Genomic DNA, 22649 nt, shown 5'->3' with positions numbered 1-22649 from the left:
CCAACTAAGGCAAGAGCACCCAAACAGGCCAAATTGGTGTTTTCATTACACCTTCTTGTCGACCACTTAAGGCTTTCCGACGCTCGTAGCTACGAGCGTCTACAATTGGTATGATGCAGCCCAGCCTTGAATCAAGGCTGGGCTGCATCATACCAATTGTCAGTCGCCTGTAGCTGTATTCGTTTCAAATTGTTTTTAATTGGTATCATGGGCTGCATGATACCATATGTAAAACAATTTAAAACGAATACAGCTACGAGCGTCTTCATTTGGTAACATGCAGCCCATGATACCAATTGAAGACGCTCGTAGCTGTATTCGTTTCAAATTGTTTTACAATTGGTATCATGGGCTGCATGATACCATATGTAAAACAATTTGAAACGAATACAGCTGCGAGCGTCTTCATTTGGTAACATGCAGTCCATGATACCAATTGAAGACGCTCGTAGCTGTATTCGTTTCAAATTGTTTTACAATTGGTATCATGGGCTGCATGATACCATATGTAAAACAATTTGAAATGAATACAGCTACAAGCGTCTTCATTTGGTAACATGCAGCCCGTGCACCTGGCTGGCAGCGTGATTCCCACCCACAGATGGACAGATTAGAGTGAGTGTGAGAGGAAGGGAGAGAGAGAGAGAGTGCAGAGAGAGGGTGCAGAGAGTCAAGGAAAGACAGAGTGTGTGTGTGTGTATCTGGGAGAGAGAGAGTGAGAGAGAAAGAGAGATAGAGCGAGAAAGAGGGTGCAGAGAGACAAGGAGAGACAGTTTGTGTGTGTCAGAGAGAGAGAGAGAGAAAGAGAGATAGAGAGAACGAGGGTGCAGAGAGACAAGTAGAGACAGAGAGTTTGTGCGTGTGTGTGGGCGAGAGAGAGAAAGGGAGATAGAGAGAGAAAGAGGGTGCAGAGAGACAAGGAGAGACAGAGTTTGTGTGTGTGTGTGGGAGAGAGCGTGAGAGAGAAGGGAGATGGAGAGAGGAAGAGGGTGTAGGGAGACAAGGAAAGACAAAGTGTGTGTGTGTGGGGGGAGAGAGAAAGAGAGATAGAGAGAAAGAAGGTGTAGAGAGACAAGGAAAGACAAAGAGTGTGTGTGTGTGGGGGGCAGAGAGGGAGTGAGAGAAAGAGAGAGAGAGAAACAGGGCGCAGAGATACAAGGAGAGAGAGAGTGAGGGAGTACTAGGCTCTGGGGCAGCTCAAATACTGATACTCTTTTTGCCTAAAAAATGTCTCGAAAATTAAGACATTTTAGATATTATAATGTACTAAATTGATTTCCAAAAGGTGATTTTCTATGGCAAAAGCAGAAAAAATGAGAATTAATTGAGCTGACAAAAAAGCTTAGATTGGTATCAGCATGATACCAATTGTAAAACAATTTGAAACGAATACAGCTACGAGCGTCTTCAATTGGTATCATGGGCTGCATGATACCAAATGAAGATGCTCATAGCTGCATTCGTTTTAAATTGCTTTACAATTGGAATCATGCAACTGTATTCGTTTCAAATTGTTTTACAATTGGTATCATGCAGCCCATGATACCAATTGTAGAAAACCGTAGCTGTATTTGTTTCAAATTACTTTACAATTGGGCTCATGCAGCCCAGCCTTGAATCAAGGGTGTTGTTTTTATGTAAGGCAAATGCTATTCGTCCTGTGCAATTTTGGTGGTTATGCAGAGCCAATTTAATGAAATATGCATATTTCACCTTGATATGCTAATTTCTGGTGACATCACATGCCATTGCATTTGTTGATGAATCCCCCCACTTTAATTTGTAGGACTTGACCCCTGGTAGTGTTCTGATGTTTCATTTCTGTTTGTGGGTTTAGTCACCATGTGTGGGTGGCATAACCAAGGAATGATGACCCCTCCAAGAGAGTTCATTTTTTGGCTAGGTATTATGGGCTCTTGCAGTTACTGCTACTGCATTGCCCCTGTGTCTTGGGCCTCATGACTTCCTTCCATGGAGAAGTATAGAGTTGTTCCCCCCTCTCTCCTGGGGTCATAGGACGAGCAAAAAGTAATCTGAGGGGCTTCAACCAGGGTTACACCTTTGAATTCAAGCCCCTCTGTTTATTTGCTTTCCACTTGTCTGCTGGAAGTAGTGGCGTAGCACCATTTCCATGGAGCTGATCAGGCTATAGCCCTCCTCCCCCACCACAATCCAAAATGTTAGGCTGTGGTGACTCGACCTGGCTGTCCTACAGAGCGTGGCCAGACAGAACAGGACACAACATTTTGTTCCTCACTGACAAAGGCCTTGCAATTACCAACTAACAGCAGGACCTGGCAATTCCTATACACAGTTGTGTTAAAAGCAAGTCAATACTGTTGGATTAGCGATTGCTTGTTTTTAATAGGACTTCAGTGACAGACACTCATAGTGCTTATAAATCAACTTGCAGAAGGCATTAACTCAGAAGACTGCTTTGAAAAAACACTGACAGGCACTTCTGTCTCACAGTGTGATGGTAATGCTTGATAAAGTTACCTCGAAGAGATTCCAGGAGGATGTGTTCTGGGCAGGCTGGAAGTGGGTGGGAATGGCCATAGGGATGTGGGGGGAATTAAGTCTGGATATGAAATGCAGCCTGTATCGTGTGTGATGCACTAAAGTCATGAAGTTAGATATATTGCTGTGTAATGAGACTGCCAACATATTCCAATTGTACTTTTTACAGTAGACAACGAAAAGTTCCTGGTTAAAGAAGAGTGCCAGAGAGCAAAGACCAGTTAGCAAGGTTAGTCTTCCATGCCACAGTGGGCAGGTGGGATGTCAAGGGTAATGTGCAGATCACTGCTGGTTGGGGATGTGGCATTTTGAGGAGTTAGAGTAAGTAATCAGGATCAGGCAGTTATGGTTGCGCCAGTCACTTCCCTAACTTCGAGCATTCTCAACTACTATTCAGTCACTCCATAAACATACCAAAATAAGGAACCCACACAGTCTGTTGGATGCAACCTGGGGAATTATTTTTTTTCTGTTTGAGCAATGACAATGCAGTGTTCATAATGTAATTGTTTGTGCAACCCTGGCTGCTCCAACAGTATGCATACTCTGTTGTGTTGGAGCAGCAAGGGAGATTGATTAATTGTTTTCTGCTTTCAAAAGTATGCAATGGGCAGCTTAGCAAGGATGCATCTTTGTTCTGTATTCCACCAGGAACATATTTTGACATTCCTGAGCTAAGAAGCAGGATCTGTACATCACAGAAGACACCACTGCAGCTGAAACCGCAGCTGACTTTTTCCTGACCGGTCAATTGGGAAGGAGAGCACCACACCACAGCAGAAGACTGCTAGCCCAGACAAAGGACACAATGGAGAAATTCTTGCAACCGTCGAAGCCTGAGAAGAATCGCTCCCATTTGGCCACACAGATAAGTGCAGCTGACAGGGCAAAACAGTACAGCAAGATAATGTATGCAGATGGTGGAGTCATGTTTTTCTCTGTATGTAATGTAGCTGTGGACCACGTTCGAAAATACACTGTTGATGTGCACATGCGCTCAAAAAAGCACACAAAACATTGCGGAGATGATGCTGAGCCTCATTCAACCTCAAAACGTCCCAGGCAAACTACTGTTACCTCAAGCTTTGGAAAAATTACAGCTGCTAGGGCAGCCAATCATGATCTAATCATTGACTGGATCAATGTATGCACAGCCCTAAATATCCCACTAAGCAAGACCGACCACCCTGTGTTGCGCAGGTTCCTTCATGACAAAGTCCGCAATGGTGGCGCCATCCCTGGAAGTCACCAGCTCCAGGAGAGGTATTTGCCTGAAAGATACAGGCAGGCCAAAAATGACCTCAAGGAGAAACTGAAAAATCAAGGCATATGCGTCATATTCGATGAGACACCGGATGTTGAAGGACGCTGTGTCCTCAATATATTATTTGGAGCAGTTTGGATGATTGATGGCAGTCAAAGAATACACACATACCTTGCTGACACAGTGTTCCTAGCGCAGTGCAACCATGCCACAGTTGCACAGGCAGTTGTGAGGGTTCTCACTGACTACGACATTGCATTTCAAAATGTTCTGTCCTTCAACACGGACAATGCTGCATACATGCTTAAGGCATACAAAACTGTTCTAAAAAATCTATATCCAAACTCAATCCACATCACATGCTTGGCACACATCCTCAACCTTGTTGGGGAGTCTTTCCGAAAACCATTTGTTGAGCTGAATGCGTTTATAATGTACTTCTCTAGGATTTTCTATATGGCTGGTAGCAGAAAGCGGAGATTCTTACAACACCTCACTGAGACCCATGGAATGCAACCCCGAATGGCACCCGACCCATGCAGTACCCGTTGGAATTCTTGGTTTGCTGCAGTTCAGTATCACTGCAAACATTTCCACACATATTCTGGTTTTGTGGAATCTGAGATGCATCTCAGCAAGTCACCCCCCGATTCCTTAGAAAACCTTCAAAGGATTCTTAGTGGCAACAGCAAGAATTGTATCAAAGTTCAGCTGGAGATGGTGGCTGACAAGTGCCAGAGCATCCTGTTTCTTACTGACATCTTTCAGAGTCAGATGCCTGTTGCCATGAAGGTGTACGATTATCTTGAAGACCTACACATTAACTTTACCAACAATTCTGTGCTGACATTGGAGTCACTGCAGCCTTTTCTTGACTCCAAAGAAGGAACTACATTGAGTCTGAATCAGAAAGAACAACTCATGGATCAGCTTACTCAGGCTTTTGAAAATGTTCTCGACAAGCTAGGCAAATACATGGATCGTGGTCAGCCTGGGATAAACTTCTTAAAACAGGTACGCATATTTAATCCAGCACGCCTTAGCATTCTAACACAAGACAAAAATGATTATTCTGCTATCCCAGGACTAAGTGAGGTTCCTGATCAGGAGTTTCTTCTGTACTTTGAAATTTTAGGTCCAGAGGCAGTTCGTGCATCCGTCTCTGGAATAATTGACACAGACATTTTCTGGCAAGGGATGGCTGACCGTCTACCTGTACTATCAAAATTAGCTAGGGCATACAAAGGCTGTGTCATAAGTTCTGCCGATGCGGAGAGGAGTAACAGCATTTACAAAATTATTTTGTCTGCTAGGCGTCGATCGCTTGTCGAGAAAACAATACAAGCACTTGTGTTTTTGCACTACAACCAGCAGCAACGGGATGTTGAGTTTGCTTGTGGTTCAACTGAGGACTTGCAACGAAACTGTCTAGTTTTAGAAGCAGAGTCTGAAGATGAGTCTGATGAAAACTAAAAAACTATTTGTAGGTTTTTTAAAAGTTCCCCACACCACCTCAAACGTTCCTGTTTCAATGTGCAAAACTCTTTACTGTTCAAGTTCTTGGTTTTAGGCTAAAAAAGATGTTAAATTATGTATTTTTCAACAATAAAAAATGCCGCAAAAAACGCAGTTGTGTGCCGCAATTTTTTCATTTTTGTGCTGCAATATTTTCCATTTCATGCCGCAATATTCTGGAGGGTCTGAACTGGTATGAAGGTACTTCGTTTGAATGTCACTCGCTTCATGTGATCTATTTCCCCGTTGGGGACTACAATGTCTGAGGGTGGGCAGAATTTTATTTGTATGTTGAGCCTTGCCGAAAACATTTCCTGTGGCCTACCGCATGTGAGAGAGCAACGCCGGAACCGGCTACACGCATGTAAAGAATCTAAGAGCATTGCCCTGGACCTCTCCACAGGCCCCCTCGTAGCAGGTGCATATGCAGAAAATTGGGGGGTGGGGAGTGGGATCCGATAAGCACAGTAGATGTTCGGGGTACTGTGAGGGTGGGGGTAGGGGGGGAGTTTGAACTGTTGGGAAAGAGTTATGTTACACATTGGGGGAAAGTTAAAAGCACACAGTTAAGGTACGTTAGCAAATGTCGAAATATTGTGAAACTATTTGTTGCAGACGCAAACCCGCAAACATCTTACGGGGATGGCGAACACAATCACTGACAATATTATGATAATGAGTTGGAATGTTCGAGGCCTGGGCTCCAGGGTTAAGAAGCAGAAAATCACAGCATATATCAACAGACATAACCCACAAATTCTTTTCCTACAAGAAAAACACATTGGACCACAACACGGGGAACAGTTGGTCCCAAATTGGGGTACACACCAATACTTCACGACCTACTCGAAGAAGGCTAGAGGTACGGCAATTTTGGTGCATAGGACCCTCCGGTTTACCTGCAATGAGGTAGACTGCGACCTCGGGGGCAGATATGTCCTGGTCCACGGCACTCTACGGGACAAAGAGGTAGTCCTCCTAAACGTATATGGTCCCAATGTAGATGATCCGATATTTTACTCTGAGGTCTTTGGGAAACTGGCACATTACCCGACTGCTCACCTGATCTGTGGGGGGGACTTTAACACCATTCTTGACGTGGGCATAGACCGCACCTCGACACAAACGAGGACATTGTCTAAAGCCGCTCAGGCAATTATCGCTCATATGGCTGATCTTGGACTGAAGGATGTATGGAGGACACTACATCCCACTGAGAGGAGATACACGTATTACTCCACTGTGCATGATATGCACTCCAGGATAGACATGTGGCTGACGGACAGCGCGGTGTTAGCCTGGGTGGCCGACACTCGGATGCTACCCAGGACTTACTCTGACCACTCCCCCATCCTGATGGAGCTCCGCATACCTGACGTGGCAAAGTGCAGGCCGCCTTGGAGGTTCAAGCCAGCCGCATTGCGCGATCTGGTTTATAAGAACGCAATAGACCAACATATACTTGAGTTTTTTGAATTTAATGAGAACTCTGTGCCCTCCCTTGCGACATTATGGCAGACCTTCAAAGTGTTTTTATAAGGGGTGTATCCATATCTAAGGAGAGTCCATATCTAAGGAGAGTGGCATCCTCAAAGATATCAGAAACAGGCTGCAATGGCTCGAGACGCAAATAACAGTGTCACAATCCCAATATGAGCTTAATCCATCGCCACAACTCACGTTGGATATAAAGAATAAGCTGGAGGAATACACTGAAGCAGCGGACCAAGAGATCCGCTACTTTGACAGACCAGTGGCAGCACGCCGTTACGGCGAGAGTGACCGCCCGGGGAGGTTGCTAGCCAGGGCAGTCAGGGGAGAGAGGGGGTCAATGGATATCCCATGCATAATTACACAAGACGGCTCGGTCACCACAGATCAGGCCAAGATTCGCAACACTTTCTATACATTCTATACAGAACTTTATTCGCCCCAATCCAATGCCACAGAAGCGGAGATAGATCAATATCTTGCCCGCATCCCGACAACACTTCTGGCTGACAGTACAAGAGATGCGCTGGAAGCACTGATAACTGAGGCAGAAATTATTGAGGCAATTGACGCTCTCCCTAATGGGAAGGCTCCAGGTACCGATGGCCTTAGCGCAGAATTCTACAAAGAGTTTAAGAATCATCTAGTCCCCAGGTTGCTGGCTATGTGGACCGAAGCGCTGGAAAGGGGAGAGCTCCCCGAGACTACAAGAGAGGCAGTGATAACGTTACTGCTTAAGGCAGGAAAACCCCCGGAAGACTGTGGCTCATATAGACCCCTATCGTTAATCAATACAGACGCAAAACTATTAGCCAAAATACTAGCCACAAGGTTAACACCCTGGATGCCATACATGGTCCACGAGGATCAGGCCGGATTCATTCCCGGCAGGTCCACAGCCTCTAACATCAGAAGATGCCACGAGGTCATAACCACGGCACCACCGGACCTGCAGGGGATAGCTGTATCATTAGACATGCGTAAAGCTTTTGATACGGTGTCCTGGCCATTCCTGTTCGGGGTGCTACGCAACTAAGGGTTTGGGCCGAAATTCATGAAATGGATAAAGTTATTATACACGTCCCCTCAGGCCAGAATTAGAGTCAACGGCTCACTAACAGAAAAAATTGAATTGCGGGGGGGCACCAGACAGGGTTGCCCACTATCGCCTTTACTGTTCGCATTGATAATTGAACCTTTGGCGGATATTCTGAGGACCCACTCCGGCGCATGCGGGCTAAAAATGGGCGCCACACTACACATCATAAACCTATACGCAGACGATATCTTGCTGTATCTGAGAGAACCAGACAGAACGCTGGGGAGGGTCCTGTCCATGGTGGAACAATTTGGTAGAATCTCGGGCCTACGACTCAATCCCAACAAATCAGAAGTGTTCCCAATTACTGAGGCCTCTGTCAAACCCCAAGACCTGTATGGCCTACAGTGGTGCCCGACGCATATACGGTACTTGGGAGCGTGTATAGCCAGGACGGCACAGTTGTCGCGTGCACTGAATTATAACCAGCTGGGGGATTCACTGTGCCTGAAAATGAAACGATGGGGGGCTCTCCCTATTTCCATGATGGGTAGGATCGCCCTAGTGAAAATGATAATTCTCCCAAAGCTATTCTACTTATTCAGTACGGTGCCGGTCTGGCCAGGTCGGGCTCTGTTTACTAAGATCACGGGAGCGTGTGCTTCATTTGTCTGGGGCGGTCACCCTAGGGTGGGCTGGAAGGTCCTAACCAATGAATACTCCAAAGGCGGTTTGATGGCACCAGACTTTGAACTCTACTATCTGACAGCACAGGCCCAATATGCTTCCCTTTGGGCTACAACATTTATCAATCCGGTGGGTCCTACACCAACCCAACCTGAGAAAGAGGCCATGTTAGCGCTCCACCAACTCACGAGTTCCACCTGTAAACACTATAACTCACTGAAACCGTCAAAAGTGACGATCACAGCATGGGCCAAAATAGTTGAGATATACGGCACTACCAAGATATATCACCCGAGTATGCCGCTTTGGGGTACCCTGCAGGCTCCTTTCAACTTAGAGGGAGAAGTAGCCCACCAATGGTCATCTAGGGGCATAGCACAATGGGGCCAACTTTTTACCGACGGGCACTTCATTCAATGGGAAGATATCAGGGACGTAGTGGGGAATACACCTGGGACCAGACAACAATACATCCGTATCCAGGCAGCCTCCCAGTATGTGTACCCAACCCTTCCCAACGAACCTCCACTTAACATGGCACTGGGATACGTGTTCACAGGGGGATCTGATAGGATAACGGCATCGGGTATGTACAGAATTATACTCCAGTCACGCCCTTCAGAGCAACGTACAGCTAAGGCCAAAAGGGAACAGGACCTGGGGAGGAGATAGGGGATGTGGAATGGTCTCAACACTGTGCACTTGTTAAACAGATCTCCTGCAACTCCAAATACAGATTGATTCATTATAAAATACTACAAAGAACACACTACACCCCAATGAAACTCAAACACATATACCCGGCAATGACAGGGAAATGCCCGAGATGCCACGCTGACAACGCAGACATTTACCACATGTTATGGGCCTGTGTTAAACTGCGGGGATACTGGGAGGAAGTATGCCGGGTACTTGATGAGATGGCGGACAACCCCATTGAGTGGACTCCACGATTGTGTCTGCTGGGGACTTGTGAGAAAATGAACCCGATATGGCGGAAATTACTGAACTTAAGTCTACTATTGGCCAAGAGAGCGGTTCTACTCAAGTGGAAAAGTGCACAACCTCCAACTAAAGCAGATTGGATCAGGGACATGGCGTGGGCAAACGCTATGGAGGAACTGTATATAGACACGGTGCTTCCCAGCTCAAGGCCCAAGAATATATGAGACAGATACAAGGCATACTTGGCGGGGAGGCTGGAACAAGTTAGCCCCGATCACGAATAGAAACTGTTATTGTAAATGTGCATTTTGTGTAAGTGTCAATGAAACAGCTAAGCAACTGTACTGACTGTGTGCAACAAAAAATAAAAGTTTAAAAAAAAAAAAAGAAAGATAGAGGCAGACCTACTTGGCATTCTGAGCATTGAGAACGTGCAAGTGCAGGAAGAGAGAAGGGATGAGGGGGAGGGAGGCAAGTGCTAGATGTACCTAGAGTGAAGTGCTAGTGAGTGAGCAGCTGTTAAGTGAATAGGCGAGTGGTCAACTGCCAATAAATAAGTAAGTGCAGGCCTGTGGTGGCATAGGCCAAGTGCTGGGAGCGGGTGGAAGCTGGTGGCAATTGAGTGTGGGAGGCCAGGACCCAAGATGACACATAAAAGCCCTGGTCACCAATCTCAGCAACTGTGGGATTTTGCAGGGGGGTGAAAAGGAACGTTTTGCACAGTTTTCAGAACTTGAGAAGATCTGACTCAAGACAAAGGGCAAGGGGGAGGCTGTTCCACAGGAAGGAGCAGGCCGAGGAAAGAAATCGAGCACCAGCACACTGTTTAGCGAAACACTTCACACACAGAAAGTTGATTCCAGAGGAACGTAAAGATCTAGAAGGAGAGTATTTAGAGAGAGCAAGTTGTAGATAGGGTGGTCCCTGGCCCCAGGCAGCATTATAGATGATGCAGAAGGATTTGTGTTTGATCCCTGCAGCAACCGGGAGCCAGTTGATAGTTTTAAGGACTGGGGAGATGCTGTCCCTGGGCCTGAGGTCAAGGATAAGTCTTGCAGCCCTGTTATGGATTAGCTGGAGGGGTTGTAGAGTAGATGAGGATAGATTAAGGAAAAGGCTATTACAGCAGTCAAGCCTAGAGAGAACCAGAGCTCTAGAGACATTGAGCTTATGGGGGGAAGTGAGGAAAGGAAGAATTCCTTTGAGGAGCTGGAGTTGAAAGTGGGCCTTCTTGGCAAGATCCTGAATGTGAGGGAGGAAGGAAAGAGCAGAGTCAAAAATGACTCCAAGGTTTCTGGCTTCAGATGAAGGAGACGGGGGAGAGCCCATAGAAGATGGCCAGAGTGAGAGGAATTAAGAAAGAGCAGGAGTCCCAATTGGAAGCATCTCAGTCTTGCTGGCATTGAGGCAGAGATTGTTGGAAGTACACCAGTACTGCATGGCAGATAGGTAGTCAGGAATGATGGAGGAAGTAAGGAGATGGTCAGAGGGAAGTTTGAAGAAGAGTTGTGTGTCATCCACATAACACTGAAAGTTGGGGGAGTAGGTTGAAATAAGGTGTGCATGCATAGCAGGATAGGTGTTAAAGAGCCAGGGAGAAAGGTTGGAGTCCTGGGGGACACCACAAGTAGAGATAGAGCTAGGGGAGAAGAAAGAGCCCAGAATAACCTGGGACAGATGGTCATTGAAGAAGGTGATCAGCCAGTTCAGTGCTGGCTACAAGATAGCTAGAGTATCATGGAGCTGTTTTATGAAGATGTAGTGGTTGACTCTATCAAATGAAGAGGAGAGATGAAGTAGGTTGAGAACAGCTAGAAAGTTGGAGTCAAGAGATGCAAGCAGTTCCTCACGGGTGTTTAGAAGAGAAGTTTCTGTGCCTTTGGATGCTCATAATCTAGATTTATGGTTGTAGAGGAAACCAACAAGTTCAGTGTGTTGTGAAGGTTGTTGGAAGACCAGCTTCTCCAAAAGTTTCCCAAGGAAGGGGGTGATAGATACAGGGTGGTAGTTGTCTGGACAAGACAGGTCGGCAGAAGGCATTTTCAGGAAGGGGTGCACAAGGGAGTGCTTGAGGGAGGAGGGGAAGGATCTAGTAGAAAAACAGTGGTTGCAGAAGTCTGCAAGTGCAGGGGCAAAAGAGTCATTATTGTCCTTAATGGTCCTGGAGGAATGGGGAAGACCTGTTTGGAGAAGACCTTCAAAGATCATTCAAATCTGGTGACCTCATCAGGCGTGATAGGAGAGAAGGAGGAGAGAAAGTCAGACAGAGGATGAGAGGCCATAGGAGGGAGGGGTGGAATAGGGGGAGGGGAAGAGGGACGCAAGGGTGCTCAATGTGACCAGAGTTTTTGCAGTAAAGTGTGTGGCCGGTGCATTGCGGTGTGTCTGTGAAGGAAGAGTTGAGGAGGAGACTGTGGAAGGGTTGGCTAGTAGCTTGCAGATTTTAAAGAGGTCAGCCATATTGTTGGATGCCACAGAGATGCGAGCCTGGATGTGGACTCTTTTATTGGCATGGATGGAGAGTCTAAATTGCCTTTGGAGCAGGCGACATGCCAGTTTGTCAGATGGTGAGCATAAGGTCTGCAACTTCCGTTCTGCATGCTCTGCACTTGTGTTTCAGGGCTGCAATTTCAGAGACGTACCAGGTGTTACACTTGGAGCCATTTTTCAGGTGGATCCTCATGACTGGGGCAAGAATTTCACAGGTGTTCGTAATGGCAAAATGGAGGTTGCTGAGAGCAGTGTCAGAGATAGAGTCTGTATTGGGGAGAGATGGAGGGATGGCGGAAGATGCGAAGAGAGAGGCTGACACTTGTTTCTTCGGACGGATGTTCGTGAACGAGTTTGGCAGAGCTGGAGTGGGTGCAGTCAGAGGACCGAGAGGACCCAGGTGGGAGGAGAGAGTGGTCTGACCAGGCCAGTAGAGTGATCAGGCGGGGGAGAGTGAGCATTCAGTGTGGATGAAGGCATCAAGAGTGTGTCCAGCTGAGTGGAGAATTCCACTGACTACTGTACTGTGAAGTGTAGGCCTTTTTCCCACTATCCAGGAAACTCACATATAGGTGTATTTGCACTGACTGCTGTCCTGTGAATTGTATGCCTTTTTCCCACTATCAAGGAGACTCGTATCTAAGTGTATTTGTACTGACTGATGTACTGTGAAGACTAGGCTTTTTCCCACTATCCAGGAAACTTGAATCTAGGTATATTTGCATTGACTGTTCTACTGTGAAGTGTAGGCTTGTCCTACTATACAGGAAACACAAATGTAGGTTTATTTGCACTGACTGCTGTACTGTGAAGTGTAGACCTTTTCCCACCATCCAGGGAGCTCGAATCTGGGTGTGTTCCACTGACTGTTGTACTGTGAAGTGTAGGCCCTTTTCCCACTATCCAGGAAACTCACATCTAGGTGTATTTGCACTGAGTGCTGTACTGTGAAGGGAAGGCCTTTTCCCACTATCCAGGAAATTGGAATCTAGTTGTATTTGCACTGACTACTGTACTGTGAAGTGTAGGCCTTTTCCAAATATCCAGGAAACTCAAAAATAGATGTATTTGCACTGACTGCTCTACTGTGAAGTGGAGGCCTTTATCCCACTATCCAGGAAACTCGGATCTAGGTGTATTTGCAGTGACTGCTGTACTGTGAAGAGTAGGCCTTTTTCCCACTCTCAAGGGAACTCAAATCTGGGTTTGTTTCACTGACTGCTGTACTGTGAAGTGTAAGCCTTTTTCGGCACTATTCAGGGCACTCTAATCTGGGTGTGCTTGCACTGACTGATGTACTGTTAAGTGAAGGACTTTTTCCCACTATCCAGGAAACTGGCCCTGGCACTGGCTATCAATACATAGGCCACTTCCTATTATGACTATACCATGTGGGTAGATCCCCGATGCCCCCCAGAAAAAATATATCCACACCCCTAGAATTGTATCAAGCTTGGGTACCCCTACTACCACCCACATCAATCCTACTGCAGAACAAGAAGAATGCAGTCAATCCGCCATCAGCAGGATCTCGCCACCACCACCATCTGCATATTACCCACGTATGAAGTCACCAGACCAGCTACATTACACCTTTTTATCTATAATCGCAACACAAGAAATTCAAGAACTGCCACAATCTAAACTCTGTAACGTCCTACAGGAAGGCTACTGCCCCTGTGACCTACAATGAAACCATCCTACCACTAAGGACCACAATATGCCACACCACAGAACGGACATCATGAGAAGAGAAAAGTCCTTACATCTAACACCTTACCTCGCAACTAACCATGCACCAGAACATCCCAACACCAAAAACCTGGCTAGGTGTGCCAAAAACACATGGGAGCCTCACAGAAAAAGAAGAGACACGCCAAGAAGAGAAATGAACGAAACTGACGCTCGCACCCCATATAGCACAAAAACATGAGGACACCTCCACCAACTACAACAACATATAGAAGTGGAAGCAGAAGAAATCAGCAACCCAATAATTAATCTAACAGACCAATTCAATAAAGAAACAGTTCACAATGAACACCCACCATATCAGGAGAGCAACATAGAAACATACCATCATAACAACCATGACAAAAAGTCAACATTAAAAACTAAAATAAAACGCATCGAAAGGATCCACTGCAACCTAATCATGCCACAGAGGTCAAAGGCCTACTGTGCAGCAGAGGTATCGACATCCATCACAGAAACATTGCTAGACGACAACTACAAATTCACACTGCACAGCTGCCTCCCCGACAACTTTGAGTGCTCACAGATAAACAGGATAGGAAAAAAAGGTGGAGGACTTGCAATGGCATACAAGGAGCATCCGAAAATAAAAACAGATGAACCGTTAAACATCACAAACAGTGAATCCCTAATACTTCACCTCACAATGAATCCCAAAAGAAATCTCAAATACATTCTAATTTAGAGTACACCAACATACAATGCAGCATGCGTGGATACCTTCACAGAAGCCATCACCAGCCTGGCCATCGAACACGAACACCTGATAATCCACAGAGACTTCAACATCTGGTTTGAAGAAGAAAACGCAAACTGGCAAAATTCGGTAGTCAAGCAACTCGTGACAATGAGTTTACATCAGCTGGTTACAGGAGCAACACACAGCGGGAAACACACTCAACGCAATCTTTGCTAACAGAAACATCATCACACGGCACCACCAATACAGATACTCTGGAACAACCACCTCATCATTCCATTTGTGACCAGGCTACTCACGAAAGCAGCCAAACAACCCAATAAACTCCTGACTGTTATGAAAGAAACTGGAAGACCATCAAGTTACTAATTTAGTTGAATAATGCAGGCACGATTAAAATCTATGGGGAAACACATTTGTTATTAATTTGAATAATATACCATGTACTCAACCAGAAAATCTATTGCTGGAAGGGCAACAATGCTCCACATCTTGTTTAACTTAGTAGAAAAACTTGAACTCACAAAACCATCAACCACAAAACTAGACAAAACTTAAAAAATCATAAATGGTTCACAGAAACAATAAGCAACTTATCCAAGGAACAACCCTTCACCCCAGCATGCAGGAGAAACATGGCAAAATGGTTTATTCCCCTCCTCGTTACCATGAAAAGGAAAAATAAGCTGGAACTAGAATGGTGGAAAAAATACAATTGGGCAGAAAAATCACAATTTAATGACAAATTCACTCATATAAAAAGGAAATCCAAAAGGCCAAAAAGAAATACTGCGACAACCAAATCACTAAAGCCACAAACACCCAAAAAGAACTGTCCAACATCATAAACGAAATGCATAACCAAATTGGATGCAACAACACCCCATTAGCCTCACTGAAACTATGCAACAACCTGACAGACCACTTCAAAAACAAAATCAGCATCAAGACCAAATCATACAAAGTAGACCTGTCAACCAAAATACACAACCCAAAGCTTCCCCCAAAGATCAGTAGATCATTTTTTCAAGCTGGTAAAAAATAGAAAAAAAGCAGGCTCCCCATCGACCACTGCCCTCCAGACATATACAAATCAATCCTCACACAGGGCACACGGTTGGAATGTTAAGGAAACAGGGAAAGTACCATGATCTTTCAAATCAGCGTACGTCAAAAAACTCCTCAAGAACACAACAGGCAATGTAGAAAACCTCTCCAACTACAGACCTATCTCAAACATCACTCACCCAGCAAAACTACTTGAAACCTTCGTACATGGGCTAACACAGGAACATATAGAAAAATACCAACTGCTGCACCAGGCTCAAGTCAGCTTTAGACGTAAGAGAAGAACTGAGATGGCACTCCTCTCAATCTGGGATGATATAAAGACAAATGGGGACTCTGACACAAGTTCAGCCTGATACCTCTGGACATCTCTGCAGCATTCGACACAGTCAGCAATAAAATCCTCATCAAGAGGCTAGAAGAAATTCAACTCACTGACCTAGCCCTTCTCTGGATTAAATCATGCTTAACAGACAGAGTAGAAACTGTCTGGATTAAACCTTTAAAATCCACTTCAGGAGACACCAACTGTGCAGTACCACAAGGATCATACCTAACCCCAGTGCTCTTCAATATCTAGCTCATTAAAAAAATATATATTTACATGCTACAACTATGGAGACGACACACAAATCATCTACAAAATAGAAGACACACGAGAAGTAAACTCAACGATGAAAGGCTGTCTACAAGAATTCTATGAATGGATGAACACAAACAGCCTAAAGCTCAACCCAGGCAAAATAAAAATAATGGTTGTACTAAAAAAACAGAGAAAACAACCACTACATCCCATAAACACAGAACTAGGAACTTTACCAATGCCATCAAAAACAGTCAACAATCTTGGAGTTCTGATGGACAACAAATTAACACTAGAACCAAAAGAAAACACAATGATAAAGAAATGTTTTCCTCCTTCACACAGTAAAAAGGATCTTACTTTTCCACTCCTTTTTCCATAAAACACTTACTATCATCTCCCATATGATGTCAAGAATAGACTACACCAAAAACCTATACCTAGGAATGCCGGAACGCCTACTATTTAAACTGCAATGCAGCATCCATAATCCTGCTCAAACTACCATGAAAGGATCACATCAGCCCAGTGCTAGAAATGCTACACTGGCTACCCATCAAACAACAAATAGGATTTAAAACAAGGTGCATAACCCACAGAGCTATGCATGGTCTAGGATCAGAATTCCGATGAAAGAAAATAACCATCTAGCTACCGGCGAGACCGCTCAGATCAAGCAACAATATTTGCCTATAACCGAAGCCGTACTAAAAAAGAAAACTTGGGAGGTCGTCTTTCACCCACCTGGCAGCAAAAACATGGAACTGCCTCCCAAAAACATACGCAATACAAAGGATTACGTACAATTCAGAAAACTTGGCTCTTCACCTCAGAAATAGAAGGGAATGAATAGGAAAAACAAAGACTCCACTGGAAATAGAGCACAACCTAAAGGGCAAACATGAAAGGAACAAGCAAGGGAGATATCCCAAAATAAAACACTCACTCAATACCCCACTCTAGTCACTGCCCCATAATCCGCATTATCCAATAACGGGTATCCCCCATGTGGCCTAGTGCACCTGGTCCCCGGAGGGTGGGGATCACACACAAGAAACCTGGGGAGTCAACCAAAACTCACAAGCCCTAGCCATCTCCAGCTAGAGGGCGGAGGGACGCCCGCTCAACCTCATACCCACAAGCCATTAGCCAACCACAGGGAGAATCAACCAATAACATGCACCCCAGGAGGGCTGTAGGGTATTTTGTGTAGATTTAGGGCCCAGCGGTATTTTGTTACCACCAAAAACAAAAATAATTTAGCAATAATCCTTGCATTTAGATTGAGTTTGGTATTATAATGGTATAGTGGCTATGCATTATTTCAGTACACAGATACATTTGGTTGGTATACATTTCGTTGTGGTATAGTATTGTGGTATAGTGATGAGCATGATTTTCTGTTCTACTTGTGGTCCCCAATATACAAAACCCCCTTCTTCTTGCTTGGTCTGTTCGTGTGATCACTAGAGAGACCTTGGGGCTACATTTTATGGATACCACAATTTTCACATAGAGTGAAAATATACATGTACATAGAGCCTATGGCTGTTATCACTAATTTATTTACATTAGTGAGACTATGTTTCCATGGAGTATTCACAATAACATGTGGTATTATCACTAATTTATTTACATAAGTCAGACTATGTTTCCATAGGCCTCTCTCTGCTGATTCATATATGCTCAGCAGACTATTACATTATATTCCACTCAGACGCCACACACACATACATAACTTGAGTGGAACCACGCACACAGATATTTATAATTGCTCATAACATTACTTCATCTGCATAGGAATTTTGCCACATATATTATCTAATAACCTCCCCTTTTATTATGTGATATGGGCTAAATGCACCAGAGAAAGACAGAAGCAAAAAAAAAAAAAAACTTTACACAGGCTGTGATTTATAACAGTTTCATTTCAAAATAATACATTACCGGCTTTGCGAGACAGTCTTTTCTAGAATAAACAGAAGCGAAACAAGTGCATAAATACAAGGCATTTCATGTTACCTTTGCAACAATAAAAAGAACAGTCATTTAGATGGCAACATTATAAAGTGGCATTTAAACACAGGAGAATTCCCTATCGCTACACTGCCTGTCTAATAGTAGATCATTCGGCAGTGACAGCAATCTCACTCCATTTGTATATTTACCAGCTATTTGTAGCTTTTCAGCACGCAAAGTCTCCTGGCTTGTCGTCTTTGAGCAGTGACCCAGGGCTCTTTTTTTTTCTTTCTTTAAAGCACCCAGCGAGAACATGCAGTTCTCAAGCCGGTGCCAAGTGACTAGGAAACCCCAGTCCCTGAAGATCAGTGGTCCAGCTCCTCACAACAGCAGAATGAAGGCGACCTCACTGCAACTCTGCAAAATGTCTTCTCCCTCTCCTTCCCCTCCGAGCTGCTTCAAGAAACATCTGTCACAGCCCCTTAGGTGACGTGTCACCAATCAAAATACACAATAGTCTACCCTCCTTCCTCAACAATGGCTCACTTTTACAGTAAGCAACTGTATCTAACTGATTTCCTGTTAGTCGAATTTTGCTTCCTGCAAAGACTGTGAACAGAGCAAAGAGAGAGGAAAAAAAATCTGAACAGAGGTTTAAAATGAATCTCAGCCTGCCTCATTTTGCACATGGAGAACACATTATAATGTTAAGGAGTTAAAATCGTGTTAGTATTTGTTAATCAAGTTAATTAAGTATCTAATGTTTCTCCTGTAATTGAGGCATTTCAATTGAGAGAAAAAAAAATATGGTGTTCTTTTAACATAGATAGCCTGTCTTCACATACCTGTCCATATGTTACCCTGGCAACACATGGCTTGCTGTACCACCTTACAGCAATAATGTGATCCCATGCAGTGGCGCTGCACTCCAAAACACGCTAAATTATACTACAGGGCTTAGTGCACCCCGTCCTCGGTGGGTGGAGATCCCACACAAGAAACTCGGGGATAAAACCTAACCCCCAATCCCTTAGCCATCTCCAGCCCTTGGGCGGGCGGAGGCCTGCACAACCTCATGCCCACAAACCACTAGAAAATTACAGAGGAAAGCCACCACCATGCACAATACATGGTGAACAAACCCCTACAAATCACCAAACAGCACAGACAGAGACGATGAGCACAGAAGTCCAAAGCAATAAGGTAAGAATAACTCCTACTAACCCAACCCGAAAAACCTCAAGTTCTGCATATACTTCTCAAACACAAAACAAACACAACCAATTCTTTGCACAGAAATCCACGCCTACTTCATCACACTGCAATATCAAAGAAACATCCCATATCTCTGCACAACAGCACACAATCTAGCAAGCCATTAATCACACCCAAGCTCAGCAAACGGTGGTAACCGAACTGAAGCTGTCAACAGGATATCACAACTCTCCTTCCACCTGTTCCAGGTATAACCTACTAACCCTCTTGGCCCCCCACCTTATCTTTCAGATCTGCCAGAGCACCAGGGGACAACCTCGGTGGTGATAGTGCACGGTACAAATGATCTTTAACATTAACCTTACCATAAACATATAGCAAAGCAAAAGGAGACGTTTTACATATTGGCACTTTACCCTTCAGGACTGATAGTACCAGGCTATTCAATGATGTTGCCATGCCTTTTTTAAAGTCTTTATGAAATTTCAAAAAGGTTCCTCTATCCAAAGCCCATGCCTTGAGATGTTCCAAAAGCAATGACGCAAAAATGTTACTATCAGAATCCAATAGTGCTAGTGGTCTGTAGTTCAGAGGATCTATGCAATTTCTTTTTTTATGGATAGGAATAATGATGGATTATTTCCATGTTAGTGGAATTGTGCATTCTTTAAGAATATCCTAAATGGCAAATGTAGTAGTATTGACCATAATCTTTTATTTAATTTTAGCATTTCATTAGTCAAGCCGGGAGCTTTGGGTGAGTAAATCGATCATTTGCTGTCTTCCCTCTCAAATTGTAGTTCCCAATTGTTGGTGTCAAGTTTGCTTTGTGCCAATTGTGTATTTTAATTTATTTTGGCCCAATGTGAACACCAACTCACTTTACTGACACATTACTCTGTAACTCTGACTGTTACCCATATCGTTGATTAACAACCAGAAATGTAAAGTGTCATTTTGAATTAATGTGTTTAACATTGATTCACCATCTGCTTGAACCATAATGAGTCTATGGGATCAAATCCTGTCTCTGAATGCTTGAGTAAGGTCATGCTTCTTTTTTCATATATATCATTACATATGTAATTTAATCTCAAACAGTCAAAGTTGCTGTCTCAAGATTTTCTTTTTTACCCACACTGTTTTATCAAGCTCATGAGTATGTGATGACTTTTTTGAGATATTCAGGCATTGTTTTATCCCAAATAAACTCCATGAAACCTTTACTCGAGGATACTGTTTTTAGTTCTTCCAGAGTGGCTTAGGTTAACACACTCCTCTATTTTTGCAACTAGAGGGATTCCTCTTTTGATACATTTCTGGATCTTATTACCACCAGGATTAGTAAAATGATCTCTATGATTAAAAGATGTGTGCTTTATCACCGATCCTAAGCACAGTAACCAACATGTTGTGATCGCTCAGAGAGGAATCCTTGAACTGAGCTGCATACTTAAAACATTGCTTTTGAGAGAATACCATAATCAATATGAAAAGATTGAGAACCCCTTTTCCAGGTTGCATGATTTTGAGAATCCATGCCCACATTACCATTGGCAGTAAATAAATCCCACACTTGGGACATTGTTCTCAATTTTATCCCATAATGGCTAGTATGATTGTTAATGGTTTTACTAATCTTTAAACAATACAAATTGAGATCATCTACCAAGATCACATATGTGTCTCTATTCATCAGCCATGACCCCAATAATTCAGAAATATGATTTATAAAGGAATCCAATTCAAACACTGCTTGGTTCCAAAACAGCTTACCACAAGGATACACCCAGTTTTATCCCCATTGCAAATATCTATAGCTAGCGCTAAAATATGCAGGAAACTCTCTGATACTATGTTTATTGTTTTTATTTGAGTTTTTTTCTGTGGCAATAAACAATCCCCCAGATGGCCTCCCAAAATTAGGTGTATTTGCCAATTGTTCAACAATGGTAAAGCATTCCAACCATATTTCAGACGTGAGTCAAGTTTCTTGAAGAGTATTATGTCATGAGTTTCACAAATATGATTTTCCCCTTCATTCTTCTTGAAGCTATTAAAGCCTCTTGTATTCCAGATGAGCAATTGGATTTCATCTGTTATCAAAGCCCCATATCACATACACTGCTTCCTGTCAATTCTCTCTTCAGAAAGTTAAACAGCCTGGCCCAGTATCACTGATCTTCAATATTGATTACATTTCCAGGTTGCCCTGATGAAGTCACCGCAATTTCGAATCCAACAATATTAATGTCACACCCCCTCCCCAAGATTCCAAAACAGTCCATTTGGCCAATTTCACTTGTTTCTAATAAGGATTTTACTACCTTCCTCTCATGATATACCAAACATGATATACCAAACAGCCAAATTTCAATATCTCGCTACTTAGGTCTAATATTGTTCTTTTAAGGAAAGAGGTCCTCTAATAGATTGCTATCAGGTCTCTACAATGCTTCAAATGGGAAGCTAACATACTCATTATCATTGGTGGAGATATTCTCTAGGACAGGATATTAGCTCAATTGAGGGTGACATCAAGACTTAAGTGAGGATGTATTTCAATATACAGTGTCCTAGCCTCCTCTGTATCTAATGTTTTCAAAACACCCTTTCGTACTGATTTTGATGTAAGCCATTGACGACTATAAATCGTATGAGCTAGATTGCCTGTATCCTCACCAACTCAATAACCCCCTTGCAGTCCAAACAATGTAATCAATCGCTCTCTGTTCCCCAATTCCATGCATAGTTATTAGTTTGATTGAGCCGAGCACTAGATTATGTTTGTGTCATGGTCATCGGGCCAAGAACACAGATATTAAATGGCCACATCCACATGGGCCCCGGATGGACACAGTCCTGGTGCCTTTGGCACCAGGCTCATGAAAAACAAATAAGCAAAAACATTTACTTGGGACAAGAATGCTTTTATTTCGGACACAATACCTCATTTTGGGTGCAAGGTGTATTTAACATGGGACTTCCACATGGGAACTTCCATCACTAAAGCAGCCCACATGTACTCTTGGGTGTGGCTGCTGCTGCTATTAGGTTGCCTTGCATGTGCTGACTCTCTAGGAGTGGATGGGTGTGGCCGGCAAGCCAGACCTAGTGGGCATGCCCACGAACAAAGCTATATAAGCTGCTCTGATCCCTGAGGCAGACACTTTGCGTTATTCTGCACTTCCATGTAGCGTAACGCTTACCGCCGCCTGGGATTAAACTTACCTTTGGAAATCCTGCTTCCTGCTTTCATACTTAACAACTGGGAGAACCTGCTCTCACCTGTGCTTGTCTTCGTTGATCCTGATATTCTTCTCCAAAGCTTCCGGAACGTTGACATCTTCTTCTTGACACCACAGTTCATCTTCAAGCCTTCCGGAACGCAGACGTCTTCATCCTGGCACCACAGCTC

This window comes from Ambystoma mexicanum, chromosome 2q (assembly GCF_040938575.1).
Source record: "Ambystoma mexicanum isolate Mex_15411 chromosome 2q, UKY_AmexF1_1, whole genome shotgun sequence".
Lineage (NCBI taxonomy): Eukaryota > Metazoa > Chordata > Amphibia > Caudata > Ambystomatidae > Ambystoma > Ambystoma mexicanum.
The sequence above is the reverse complement of the archived record's forward strand: the minus strand, read 5'-3'. Positions refer to the sequence as shown.